The sequence below is a fragment of the Lissotriton vulgaris genome, chromosome 9 (assembly GCF_964263255.1).
Source record: "Lissotriton vulgaris chromosome 9, aLisVul1.2, whole genome shotgun sequence".
Taxonomy (NCBI): domain Eukaryota; kingdom Metazoa; phylum Chordata; class Amphibia; order Caudata; family Salamandridae; genus Lissotriton; species Lissotriton vulgaris.
Window position 1 is genome coordinate 1,049,859,222 of NC_141697.1, and position 13,100 is coordinate 1,049,872,321.

The window sequence follows — 13,100 nt, forward strand, 5'->3', positions numbered from 1 at the left end:
GCACACCTCGAGCTGACAGTTAAAAAAAAAAGGCGTGCAGGCTGCAGCAGGAGGGAGAGGCGGAGTGGTGCACCAGCGAGTGGTGCGTGCGTGCTGGGGAGAGCAGTCTGCTCTTTTTCAAAGAAAATACTTGTGCTTGTGGCACACCGCTGCGCACTCCCGCAAGTCGTATGCCGCTTTGAAAAAGAGTTGCACCACGGCTAAAGGTCTCCTATGCAGCGCATGCGCGCTGCATAGGCGAGACCTAAAAAGTAGTACCTAAAAAGCAGGTAGTGGCTAGAGCAATGCAAGCCTATCAAAGAATCTGTAAAGAGGCAATGCTTCATCGGAGAGACAAACCTATGATTGACAAGCTGGGACAGGAATAAGAAACAGGCAAATTGGAGTGACAAGGAACGGCAACCAATGATAAACAATTGGTGGACTCAAAGCCCCTCTATGTTCTTGGAAAGCCACAATATGCCTTGCAAAAGGCAGTTAATGGGCTGTCTAGTTGGCTCAAAATAACAAACGGTTACAAACTGAGAGAAAGGGATACTAACAGTGTAAGTATATACCATATGATACCAAGTGTTTGACTGACATGAAATATTAGATACGTGTTGCCAAATTAAACATGTAAAATACATTAAGTATTACAGTCTGTCCAGTAGTGGTCTGTTTCAGTCTCCAGAATGTTTAAAGTCCATGTCATATGTTCATTGTGCTCTTTCTCTCCCTCTCCATGGTTTCTGACTGACCTCCCAAGATGTTGTATAGACTTTCTTCTTGAATTTAAGAATCTTCAGAGGCCGGACAGTAGGTACTCATACAGGCGATCACCCTTGAAAAATGTGTCATTACAGGGCTTGCACTCTCTGTGTTGTAAAAAATTACCTTGGCAATAAATACTACTAAAACACAGATAAAACTGTAGGTTCTGAACTGTGATATTGTCACATGCCTTAGCAAGCATGGAAATCTGGTCCTGAAGAAAGCCATACTGACCTTTTCGGGCCGCTTAGACATTATGGCTGAAACATGTAACCTTAAACTGAGGATGTGAGAGTTCATGGGTTTCTCGCAAAACACCCACCACTGCTTTTAATCTTTTTTGAAGGTTACCACTATTAAAATATACCACATTGGTTGGTAATCTGAAGATAATTTTAAATTAACCACTTTCCTCATTTGAGGAAAATAAAAAACCCACTATGCGGTATTCAGGCATTGAAGCACACTCTTGATACACTAGGTGTCTCAGGTGTGACCCCAATGATGAGGCATGCGACCACAACTACTCGCAGGGTTTTAGTGCAATTAAAAACATCTTCAAAATATACATAGTAAAACATGTCTTACTATAAGAGTATATTAAAAGGAAGGAGAAAGCACTGGCGAAGCTAATAGAGCTGGCTTTACTTGCTAATGCATGCAAATACGGCAAGACCAATAGAGGATGAATATGTTGCATGAACCAAAGATCTTTAGCATGCTTATCCCAGACACATTGACTTTGCCAAAGCTAGGGACAGACGTAGCAAAAAAAGCTTGCTGTCTCTACAGAATTCATATTAGATATTAAGAAAGTAGTGAAGATGGAGTGTACTTTTCATGTTTAAAATAGTACCCTATGCATTGCACTTCATAGATGGTAGAATGATACATGAAACAGCCAATACCATTTAGTGAGCGAGACACGCATGGCCTTCAACCATGCACAGCATGGGGTTGGGCTTAGGGCCTGGCTGGCAGCTAAGCCCTGTGTCAAACCCCACGCTGATACCCAAAACCATGTGGGGGCCCAGGGTTGACTATATGAAGTTACAATATAAAGGGTGTCATTTTAAGTAAGACAGACCTACTGACTTTTTCAAATGGTCAGAACACCAAAAAATGAAAGGGAGCCTTGGCTTTATGTTACCATACATAAAGGAGACCTATTATATTTGTGAAAAAGGCAACAATAATTATAATCAAATGTACATTATAATCATTCACAAATTGCAATGTTTAATCAAAGTGATTATATTTCTTTTTAAACAAAGGCTTACTAAAAAAAATCAACAAGTCTTGAAGCGTTTCTTGTAACATTTTTTAGGCCATAAAGTGCAGCCATAGAGTCCACCACAAGAAGGCCCTCCACTTCAGCTGAAAATCACACAGCTCCAGTTCAGAGTGCTTTAAAAAAAATATGGTAAGCTCTCATGGCCTACCCTATTTAATGTGTACATCGCCCCCCTAGCGTCACTTCCTGCACAAAAACAATCATCCGTTCAATGATGCAGCTTTGCAACATGATGCAAGGGTGCCTACACTGGCTCATGGTAGCCAATTGTGCTCAAGCGCAGGGGAAAGTACAGGCTGCGTACTATTGTTGTTAATACAACGCATCCCTGTGCTTTTAAAATGATGCAGCTTGGCGCAGCAAAATGGCTTGCGGTGCTGTGCTGCGGCATTTTATAGTTAGTGAGACCCGTAGTGCATCAATGGTGCACAACTTCATCTTTGGAATCAAAAAGTGACTATATTCATACCAAATTATTCAGCCTGTTTAACAGAGTGACATAGATTGATGACTGCCGAGGATGTAGAGTCTTCTGTTTGCAGGTGAAACATTAGGTATTTCCGGCTCCTGAGAAGTGCAATCTCTGTACTCTCAACCTGCTTTTGCTCTCTCCGATCTGAGATGACACACTTTCTGAATTTTTCATGTTTTTTTCAAGAGAACATCTGCTGGTTTCCTGGAGCTCACCCAAATTGTTTCACTCTTTTTTTTCCTTGCATCTGTAATCGACCGGAGTTTTCCTTTCTCCCTCATGCGTTTAAAAAAGCAAATATGTTTTTATATTGAGTACTTTCCGCCTCTGAATGTTTATTTTATTAGTGTCACTGAGACTTCACATAGAAAAATGTCAAAGGGGAAATACCACTATTGCAATCCGAAAGCACCCTGTGTGACGGCTCAGAGATTTATTAATTTGTGTTAAAGGACTGGAAGCTCACCTTATACAGACTCATGGTTGTGCAAGAGCTGAGGTATTGATTGAGGGTTGGGCTCTGTAGACTGTCACATGCACCAGTGAGTGGCGAATGCTTTCACCTTCTCAAACTTTATGTTAGAGGGTGTTTCTGAAGCTCAGCTCTTTTGCCTATGCCAGGTCATGCAGGAAGTGTGTTGTTTGAACATAGCTGTACACAGAACCCAAAGTTAAACCATAACTAATCAGCGGCGGCTCCTCCGCTATGGCAGAGGAGCGTCGCCCCACCTGCCAGCAGCCAATAAAATGATAATAACTCCTTGTTTACTGTTGTTTTATATTTTCTCTGGAGCCGAAGCTTTTTGGGTGGGGTCAGTGGGATGACAGGCTGGTGAAGGAGTGTTTTGCACTGCTATTCAGTGCACATGACGGTCTGGCTGGCCAAACCGTCATACACACTAAAGAGCTGCGTTCCCGGGTTGGAGATAGCAGGCACAGCAAATCATCAGTGCTCAGGCCAATCATGACGCTGCTTTCAGCAGCATCAGGACTGACCGCAGTGCACTCTGGGAGCCTGTGCCTGCAGTGGAGAGAGGTGCGAAGTAGCAATGCGCCTGGTGTTTTTTAAAATGTATATTATGTGTTTCCGTCATCCGTCCGCCCCTCCCCCCACACCACGCCTCTCCACTCTATCCACACACCGGCTGCTACTGCTAATAATGCATTTCTTCCTCATGGATAGGGTTACATTCAGTCTGGGTTTAACCCAGGAACTGTTCAAAAGTTTCCAGGACACCTGGTTAAATTAAATATAGTCTGCTGGGGCAATTGCGAACTGCCAAAAATTCAATTTTTTCAATTTGTATGCATCATGTGATAATTTTTTTCCAACACGGTGGACCACTAAAGGTTCCTAAACTTGCCTTATGGAATTCCAGTCATGGTTGAACAAGAACAACCAATTTCTGGATTACCTATTCAGGCGAGGTGGAACTCCTGGTCCCCAAGGCCCTATGTTGTATTTGGGTCAGGGAGCATCGTTGTTTGGCTCATGCTACAGCTTCAGTTCACTGAAGAAGAAATCATGACATTCTATGGAAAATATTCTGGAAGCTGTACCCCTTCTTACATCTGGACTAACACATCTTTAGCTAATTCGCTTAGTAACTGTAGTTATTGTTGGGTCTGAGTTTTTAGCTGCCATGTGGGTGTGCTCAGAGTCCATGGGCTTAACTTAAAAGTACTGAAATTTGGGCGACTGATCTCCTTCTCTCTTTCTAGCAGGCTTAGAGGACATACATAGCGGTGGCCGGCTCAGGGAAGCGGGGTGAGGCGGGCAGGGCGCGGCAGGGGGGGGGGGGGGAGGCCGATGGATAACTGAATAGGTATTTTTTATTTATTTAATTATTCCTAAGTCATCATCCGTCGGCTGCCCTCCGCGGCGCCTTGTCCCGCCCTGCCCCACTGCGCTTACCTGAGCGGCCGCTGCTGGACACACAATACAGTGTACAATTTCAAAGGAATTTTTATTAGTTTGGTTAGCATGTACTTAGCAGAACACGTTTCATTCAAAACGGTATGGTACTTTCACAACAAAACAATGAGCAGTGAAGCAGTTCATTGCTCAGTGTAAACACAGATCTATTACTTAAGGTGGTCATGGCTGTGCGCTACCCTACGACAGCTAAAGCATGTGATATTTTTCCCATAAGTGAGGCAGGCACTGAACTGAAGTGCTATGACACTTCTGCTTAACAATCCTAGCTAAAATGTGCAATAGTTAAGTCATGGGCGGACATCTCAGCAAAAGCTAGCATACTTGGGAAGCCATCTTGATTTGGGTAAGCAACCAGAGAAAACCCTGCAAGTTCTTTATCATTGGCATGAAGCAACCATTTTACAGAGTGAAAAGAATCATGATATTCCTAGATTGTTGCCTTCAGCTGCTCCCACTGGGATTATACTAAAATGCTAGATTATAATATTTCATTCCTGACTAAAATTATTTAGTGGAATTTTAAACGTTCCTCAAAATTTACCAACAAATCAGTGATAATAAAAAAGAAGTATCATGTGCTTCTTTTGGGAATATTGCTGTTACTTCATAAAGTCTAGACCTAAACTTAGAATAGTAAACTAGCCGTCCAAGAATAAGCAAAAACTTCCTTGAACCGAGGGAGCAACTGAAGGCAAGAAAATCAATCACAATATATAAAATGAGAAGTTATAAGATTGCACAGAGGAGTTAGTGTGAAACTAGAATGACCAAATCCCCATGCGGACCCTCATGTGCAGTTCCAAGTTGTATTTTCTTCTCTCATCTATATGATAGTTAACTCCTTGAACCCAATATTATAGTTGCAACAGGGTGACATACGGAGACCAAGAATCTCATTTGCCAGCTTCTTATTTCCTGCCCAGCATGTCAATCTTTTGTTTGTCCCTCCCATAGAGCATTGCCTCTTTCCGATCTCTTGGATTAGCAGCCATATCTGCTTTCTTTTCAGCCCTATTTTATTTTATTTGTGTTAAGCGCTTCATGAGAGTGTGTGTATTTGGGCTGTCTCTCTCATGTACATCTCTCCCCCTGCACTCCCTCTTGCTCTCTGCTGCCACTTCCCATTGTCCATCTCCCTCTTGTGCTTGACTGTGTGCATGGGGAATGCTGTGAAGCATAGCTAAAAATCACTGGCAAAGCCAATAGGTCACAAAGGCGAGACTTATTGGCTTTGCCAATGCATGTTTTCAGGAAGTCATCGACTTTGCTCTTTGTTTTATTTGCTTGATTAAGATTCTTGTGGGAGGTCACATCTGCAGAAGAACACGGCTAAACTCTGAACGAAGTCTGTATGGTGCAAAAGGAAAAGCCTAGACTGATACTACATTCTGGAAAGTGTGGATTTAAGAAACAGAAACTGAAGTTCTCTGGTTATGTAATTTCAGAAATAGGTAAGCAGCCTGGTCCAGACAAACCTTTTTAAGGCGCATCTTTTGTATGGCGCATCATACAGGTTGACCCATAGCCTGTGTATGGCTGTTGAGATTTGTGCCTTTATAGTACATTGGGCAGAAATTGCTGTCATCTTTTGGTTTACTTTGCTTATTTACAATAGTGCAAGTTCTAACTCATCTCTTATCAGATAACCCCATCAAAAATAACTATCACACATAATACTTTTGTTTTCATCCAACACACAGAACAGTTACTTCAGCATTTCCCTGTTCACAGTTTTGATAGCTTCTGGGTTCTCTTTCACATCTTTTTGCCTCACTTCACATTGATATTATAAGTGCAAGAGTGGTCAGGTTTCTAGTTTAAGGAAAAGAACATTTATAACTTCAAAAAATGCATAAAAAAATCTAATAACAAAGTACTTGCCATTTCTGTTTACACGATAGTTTGTCCTTTGCTAGTTTTGTTTGCGTAACCCTGTGAGCACCTTGTGTAATTATGTATATTCGAATTTTTCATTAGTGACAAATATATAATTTTTGATAACTGTTTGAGGGTAATTTATTATTTTATTTTTTAATGCATTTTTTGAAGGTTTGGGTTGCAGGGCTGCCCCTGTTTGTGGTAATCACTTCACATTGAGCCACCATGGCTGTCCAATCCATCTTGACTGTCACCCATGCTGAGACAAACTTTAGCTTATCTGTAACTTGGGAAGCAGGGTCCCTGACACTCAACATGACATCATCCACTCCCTTATCTTGAAAGGAATGCAATGCAGGATCTTTAGTATGCAAAAAGCAACTTCACAGGCCATACCGCTTTAGTGTCTACACTAGCAGTAAATACAATGTGTACCCTTACTTTACCGAAAAATGGTTTCTTCGTTTAGCTTTACTGTTTCCACAAAGGAGTATAGAACATCGACATAGTCGAAGACAACAACACTTTGAGCATTGATTTGCCAACCAAAAAGTAGAATAGTTTTAAGCTATGGATATTTGTTTTTTCCACATATTTATGGCCGCAGCGAACGAATAAGACGCAGTCACCTAACTGGACGATGGTCCAGAGAAGGATTCCAGTAAGACCTTCATTAAGTCGACTCGGATTTCTGGTCTGTGATGGAAACCTCTCAACAATGTTGGAAATGTACCTGGACTGGGGATGGCGCTACGAGGTAATTCAACTGCCAGAAACCACATAAAATGGGTGGAGGGCAAATATCTCATCTAAATGCCCTACAGAAAATGTATTAATGCTGTAAAAGAAAAAAAAAGAAGTACAGTATCAGGATGCTAAAAGGCTGTTGGTTTCAAGAGAGAACTGGTGTAAGGTGTGGCACATAACATGGGGCAATGTGGCAGCAGTATTCCAAACTGACCCCATAGTGACTGGGTTTATGCCTCTAAAACCTCACATGTGGCGACAAATCACCAATACAAAAAGAACAATTGATGGACAGAATGCAGGACAATGTCATACATTCACCCGAGTACAGAGATCTGGGCCGAAATCCATCGTTTTTTGCTCCCCATGCCATTCCAGTTTGGACTCAGCCAAATGCAAATCAGTCTTTATCCTGCGCCCAATGGGAACAGTCCTCCCCAAACTTCCAGGCCAGGTCCTCCCTGGACTGGAAACAAGCAACCTAGGACCGGTTTCGGGCTTTCAGCCCTCATCAGCCAGGATAGCTTGACTCCAGTGGTGTGGAGAGCACGGGACCCACATCTGGGCATACCCGTCCCACTCGGGGTGACAAATACAACATCACCAATAATCCGTGCAACAAACACCCGAGTGCATACACCCTTAAAAAACTTTGGGCAGCTGATACGAGCAGTTATGTATTTCCGAAAAAATAGAAAGACACCCAATATATTTGCAATTCGCTTTCAAAGTGGCTGCATTCTGTTTACTCGCAGCCAATGTGAGCCTCACAAAGCACCCTTCATTGTGCAATCACAGTGACATTCCTGCCCCTGGAAGGTGTGGTGTGTGCACCCGACAAAAGGTTGCTAAGTGACAGCCACTGAAAGCGCAGCCAAACAAAGCAGCCGAAACGTGCAAGGCAGTCTGTGGATGCAGGCCTGCGCGAGCAAGAAAGGAAGCCGCGCGCTGCCAATCTCCCATTATGCGCCCTGCGAATTTCTTGAAAAAAGTCTCATTGTACACGGATAGTCAGACAAAACGGCGCATTTTATCACGGGCTCAATCTATTTGAGAACAAAAGTAGGGCACCGAGTACGTGCTCAACACTGGGGCCCACACATCTGTCTTAATGGGGTCTAGAATGCACCACTCGGGCAAGTGAGGCCAGACGACTCCGCCTTTTATCAAACAAGTCCCAGACTCTTAAGTCCGCATTAGACTTTAGTATTTGTATGATTACATGGGATCGTGTCATTTGGGATCCGTATGGTGCTGTAAAACTGCCTACTATAGAATATTTCATGTCTCAGACACACACACTCTCTCTCTCTCTCTCTCTCTCTCTCTCTCTCTCTTTCTCTCTCTCTCTCTTTTCTTTCTCTCTCTCTCTCTTTTCCCACCAGGGCACTGCTCACTGTTGTTATCTGAAGAGTGGTGATTTCACATTTGAAATGTACATATTTCCACCTGCGGCCCAGGTCTTTATTTTGCTGCTGTCATTGAAGATAAAACGCTGCAAGTTAACAATCGTAAGAAATGGTTATGTTTAACTGGATGCCAAAGGTTTATGTTGTTACCAGTTTTAAAATCACTAAACCATCAAAGTGTTCAGTGTTTTAAGATTCTCTTGCATCCCACAATAATACAGATTCAAGATGGTACCCGGGTGCGGATGTCAGTAGTTCAGGAAGTGCAGTTGTACTGGAGTCCCAATTACAGCAGATTTTTACTACTCAACATTGGGTCGGAGAACCATTTTTCTTTAGTATCATAAGGTCACGAGGCACCTTTGCTGAACCACTGGGTTTTCATGCTTTATGTGCCAAAGGAGCCACCGTCTTCAGTCCGCCAGCTGGAGATGGTTGCAGCACTAAGAGGTAGTATAATGTAAAGAAGTCACAAAGCATGAGACATTAATAGATGAAGGGTGAATCTGGATTTTAAGCCTGAAAACATAGGAAAGGGATTCGATTTAGGAAATATTCACAGTATAGGAATTAACAAGTACTGGGAGGGTCAAAATGGCTCCCTACTCACTGGTGAGTTTCCTGAGTGGGACTTGGACAATACTAGGGTGTTTTCATGGAGGTGAGGGAAGAGGACAGAACCTGACGCCATCATGAGATGCTGATTCAGTGATACACGGGACCATCAGAATACACTGGAGCACATTGGTGGTGGGCTGCAACTGGCAGTGACGGATCAATGGAGGAGACACGGGGCTAGAAATACAGGGTAGGGAACAAGAGTATTACAGAGCTACAAGGTCTCAGACAAGAATCACATAGATAGTGGGTGAAAAGTGTGAGGTGAAAGATAGGTCACTTAGAAGGGTTAAGAATTGGGAGAAAGGGTGCAATTAGAGAGAAGCAAGAATTGCTACAAAGAATATGGATGAAGGGGGACAGGGCAAGATATGTTTGGGGGCCATTTTGTGGAATAGGGGCAAGAGTGAATGGGGTACAGTGCAAGTGAGTATGAGGAGTTGAAAAAATGGGGAGCAAGCCAGAAGGACTTGGCAAATTGAAATACAGCACAGATGTGTGGGGCATGATGAACACCTCAATCCAATGGTTAATTTGTAAAAATATAAGTGCCGGGGCTCTCGTCAGGAGGCAGCTTCGACCTGCCTGTTTCTCCAGTTGGCGCTTCCTAACACAGAACCATCTACTAACAATGAATCATTACAAGTGGGAAGAGGATGTGGTGTATTGGCCAGAGCTTTCGACTTCAGAGCTGGGGAACCAGGTTCGAGTCTCGGTGTTGGCTCAACATCCTGTGAATCACTTAATCTTCCTGTGCCAACCAAAATTAATGGGTCCCTAAATGGTGCTCAAGCTCCGGTGTTGATGATTAAGTGTCGGTACTGAGTACCGGAAACCACCGGTTCAAATTAAGCACTGCCTCCATCTAGTTTATCTCTTAAATCAAAAGGTCTGATCACTAGAGCATGAAGAAAAGATCAGTCACTTTGAGACAGCTCTCGTCTGAGTTTACCATACTCATGACTGTCCCTACCTATGTTGTTTACCTTGCAGGCAGCAACCGAAGATGGGCATGTCTGCAAAGTCATCATAAGGCACAAACGCAAACTGTACTTCTTTACAATGTCTCATAATAAAAAAACAGACCTTTTGTAGCGTTCTACATGTGAATTATTTCAGGTTAATCCTAGAAAAAGAATAGACACGGAAAATTGCATTCAAGGGAATGCAACAAAAGTTCTCCTTTCATACCGTCCTCTTCTCTTTGCTTTTGATGTTCAGCCTCCTTAGGCCGTAATTAGGACACTAACAAAAGTTCAAAGACTTTCTACTCCAAAAGGAAAGCATTACAGGGCAGGCAGGACAATGCCAATCAGTTTATCTTTTAGAGAAACATTGCCTTAAGTATACCACACTAACAGCTGATAGTGCTAATGGACCAATCCCTGTTCTTTAGGACCACTGGGAAAGATTGGTGATGTGACCTTCATAGAGGTCACGTAGAGGACTTACCCCCAGATGCATCAAAGTGATGTTTTGCGAGTCCTTAATAGCAAATTTTAAGGATTAGCTATTAAAAACTCGCAAAACGGGATGCATGTAGGAATTGCAATTTTTTTTGCGATTCCCACTGATTCCTTATTTGCGAAACCATTCCTTATTTGCGATTCGCAATTAGCGAATCGCACATGTACCGCAATTTCAAGGGTGCCACGGTGTCCAAAGGACACCCTGTTGCACCCCTGAAATGGCAATGTTCACTGGTGCTGCGCACACACATGTCCCAAGGACATGTGTGTGTGTAATATACCACTTAGAAAAATGCACTAAAGTGCATATTTCTAAGTTTTAGCTATTTACCACGATGTTTGACTTCGCGATAAATAGCGACCCCAGATTGCGAATTTGCAATCTTGGAATGGTTCATGCATTGCATTTAAGGAATCGCAAATTGCGATTCCTTAAATGCAATCGCAATTTGAGAACTCGCATTTATTTGTGAATTCTTAAATTGCGAGTGCATGAACCCTTGGTGCATCTCAAATGCCATTTTTGCGGGCGCAAACGGCCGATTTTTGCGATTTGCACTGTTTGCGCTCGCAAAAATGCTTGATGCATCTACCTGTAAATCACTATTCAAATCCCGCTAATACACCTGAGTTTAGTGGCCTTTTGGGGAAATGTGAGTTTGGAAGGCACTAGAACACACGTTTTGCCGGGTTTCAACATTTGCTCAAAACAGAGTAACTCTGCACTGTATTTGGCCAAAAATATATACTGTGCAACATTGAATTAAAAACATATTAATGTAACTGAATATTATAAGTTGCTTTGTATTTTATATTTGTTTTGATTTTAGTATGCTGTCGGTTGATACCTTGTTCTGTAGTTGAGGCCCGGAGCACGACTATTGCTTTTGTGCCCATTAACTGTATATAGGTTATTGTTAACTGAGCATTACACCCTTCAGGGGCGGCTCCTCCGTAAAATGGCTCCTCCGTTAAGGCGGAGAGGCACCGCCCCCTGCTATTATCATTTTATTTTTTGCCTGTGTAACAGCTGACGACATAGTCTTCAGCGGGGTGGGGCCAAGCAATCCATTTCGACAGGCATGTCAAGGGGAGGAGTGGTGGGTACTTTTAAGTGCGCGTGTCTGTTTATCCAGGCTAAAATGTCCGGCCACACAGACATGCGCACTTAAGTTTCTCGAACACAGCTGTGTTGCACAGCTGTGCTTGAGAAACACCACAGGTTCCCAAGCACTGTCTGACAGGCAAACGAAGGCACACAGACCAATCCCAGCACTTCTCTCTTGCTGAGCATGTAGGAGCCTACGCAGTGTGCAGACGGAGTCGAAGATTGGGAGAGGGGAGCAAGGCGGCCACCTCAGTCCGTCAGGTAAGTGTAACTTTGATTATTTTTAATTGTGTGTTTAGTTTTGATTGTGTACCCCTGCCCCACCTCTGAGCAATTATAGCACCCGCCACTGAAACCTACCTGTTGCTTGTCCCTGTTTGCTTTGATATGACTCAGCAACACTTTGGGATGACACACAAGTGGGATAGAAGGGAAGTTAACCTGTTGGATTGGTGTAGCTGTGAGTCCCCTGCAGTTCCTACTCTCATTTCTGCTTAGGCTTTTCAATCCGCTAAGTTTTCCTGTGTAAAGTGCTTGCGACTGTATGGTCTACATTTTTATAGTTATCTGCAATATCAGTGGAGTAGTGTGGCTCACTGGTTAGAGGCGGCAGACCCGAGAGCAGAGGACGGCCCGGGACCAGGGTTCGATTCCCGACGCGGCAGGTTTCTGGACCAGGGTCTGCGGACTCGATAATTCTCTCGCCTCGGTGCCCACTCTGATCAGCGATCACACTCGGCAACTCTGGGCACTAGCTTGCCTCATCTTCACTAACGGCCCCACCAGACCGCCGGGGATGCCTGGTCTCACCCTGGAGATACCCATTAAGGGACCATCTCTCAGGGAAGCCAGGAAGGGTTTCGCAGCGGTCGAAGAGCGGAGGTACCCCTTCGGGAGTGATTCCAGCGCTATATAAGCACATAATTAATTAATTAATCTGGAGAACACTTCAGATAAGCCCGGTCTAAGGCACCTTGGAAGGATCAGCCAGCCTGGCACGAATTTGTGGCTCCATAAAATGAAATGTGAGTTAATACATACACTCAGTGCCTGAAGTAACGTGGAGTACTGGTATGCTTGAGGTAACTTGGCTTTGGATATGTTTACTAATGAAGCATTGCCTGTACCGTTGAACCTGTTCTCTAGAGGAGGGAAGCTTGCCCTAATACCACCATCCTCTACATCTCATTTTATTTATTTACAGTATTTATAGAGCGCAACACTCATCCCAATGGGATATCACGGCGCTTGTATTAGTCCCTGACATTTCTGAAGGCATTCATCAGTGAGGAGACCAAAAGCATTATGTCCTAAAATTTTACATCTTCACCGAGGGAGAGTAGTTTGCACTCCTGCTGGAGTGTTGCACCGATTCTGTGGGAGAAGAAAGTTTACACTGCTTGCGAAATCCTA

The 13,100-nt window shown here is 43.4% G+C and overlaps 1 protein-coding gene across 1 annotated transcript in view; it reads right to left on the minus strand.

Moving 5' to 3' along the window:
* The window catches only part of EFCC1 (EF-hand and coiled-coil domain containing 1), a 230,146-nt gene that overhangs the window by 169,715 nt on the left and 47,331 nt on the right, over positions 1–13,100 (minus strand). The window lies entirely within an intron of this gene.